At 31.7% G+C, this 1,673-nt stretch overlaps 1 protein-coding gene across 1 annotated transcript in view; it reads left to right on the top strand.

Moving 5' to 3' along the window:
• LOC117175322 (mRNA turnover protein 4 homolog) overlaps window positions 1-1,673 on the top strand; it is a 9,418-nt gene that overhangs the window by 2,888 nt on the left and 4,857 nt on the right. The gene's annotated exons all lie outside the window — the stretch shown is intronic.

Below are 1,673 nucleotides of genomic sequence, written 5' to 3'. Positions count from 1 at the left end.
AAAAATATAAATTCAACAATGTCTTCATAAACCTACAAGGGCCCTCCCACTCCTCGAAAAATATTTTATATCCCGTTCTTCCATGCGGCGGCTCAATTACTGGTTTTAAATATAACGTTCAGATATTTCTAAATATTAAGTAATTGTTCTTTTTCTCAATTAAAAAATGTCCAATAGAATGGTTTAAAAATGGAATATTTTATACTAAATAATATTTGAAACGTAATAAAATCCTTTATTTATGAATATATTATTTTGAAGTAATTTTAAAATTGAATATAGCATATAAAGTTTCTATTGGGCGTTTACAATTGTTCAACGAATAAGACTTTCGAAATAAAATAGTTTAGTTTTTTAGCAATAAAATTTGTATTCACAGTCGATCAACTGAAAATATTTTTTATTAAAAATCTTCGATTTTAAAGACATCTAATTTTTAATTGTATAAGGCTTTCAAATGGCATTTAAAAATTTTTTTAATTAAAATGTACATTTCAAAATTAAAAATCTAAAATGGAAAATGTTGAAAGTGGAAAATTTGCGAATTATGCATTCTAAACTGAATGATATAATTGAAAAGGATACAAATTTAACTACTTATTTAAAAAACGGTTGCAATCAAAAGTTGGATAGATTTTTTTTTAAATATTTGTAAAATTCCCGGTGAACAAAAATGAATTCCCGGTTTTCCGGTCCCTGACAACAAAAATTCCCGATTTCCACGTTTTCCCTGAAATACTGCCACCCTGTTAGATTGATTTAAAGATAATTTGTCTTACAAGTATTCTCGCCTGTTCTGGAGTCAAGGTTTGGCCTTCTTTGCACACTTCGTATTCTTTGACAAGAGTGACGACTCCTTTCTGCAAGGATGTTGGCATTCCTAATTGCCTCAAGTGTGGTTCTATACTGTGTGGAAAATCTGGCATTGGACCTTCTGGTAAAACGATGGTTTCTTCGGCGACGAAACCAGAACGAGCGAAATCTTCTTCTCCATACTCTTCCATCCACTCTAATACCTATTTTCAAATTTAATTTCATGTCATTTAAATTTGCAACTTAAACTTACGTGCTTGGATTTAAATGAAAAATAAGTATTTCTTTTAAAACTTCAATTATTCAAGTCACGTAAAAAGCTTTTGACAAGGTAGATAGAAGTAAACTTTGGTAAATTCTGAAAGAGTATGGAGTCAATGGATGGATCCTACAAGCTATAAAAACAATATACACAGGTAGCAAAGCGAGTGTAAGAGTGAATGGGAAAATGAGTGACAGTTTCGATATTATTCAAGGAGTTAGACAAGGATGCGTTATGTCTTCATGGTTATTTATATTATTTATGGACAAGTGTTTAAGAATGGCTCTCTTCGACGAAGAGGGTGTGGATCTCGAAACAGTAAGGGTACGAGGGTTAGCGTTCGCAGATGATAAGTTTGTTACGGCAGAGTCTATCGAAGACCTACAAAGAATGTTGAATAAACTAGATGCAAGCATGATGAGAATGAGCCTCAAAATTAACGAAAATAAAACCGAATCTATGGTGTTCGAAGGAAAGAGTGAAAAAACACTATGCGATATTTTATTAAATGATGAGAGAATTGAACAAGTTGACAAGTTCGTATACCTTGGTAGCTTATTTACTAGGGACGGGAAGATAGATGAGGAATTAGATAGAC

This window comes from Belonocnema kinseyi, chromosome 6 (assembly GCF_010883055.1).
Source record: "Belonocnema kinseyi isolate 2016_QV_RU_SX_M_011 chromosome 6, B_treatae_v1, whole genome shotgun sequence".
NCBI lineage: Eukaryota > Metazoa > Arthropoda > Insecta > Hymenoptera > Cynipidae > Belonocnema > Belonocnema kinseyi.
The sequence above is the reverse complement of the archived record's forward strand: the minus strand, read 5'-3'. Positions and strand labels throughout refer to the sequence as shown.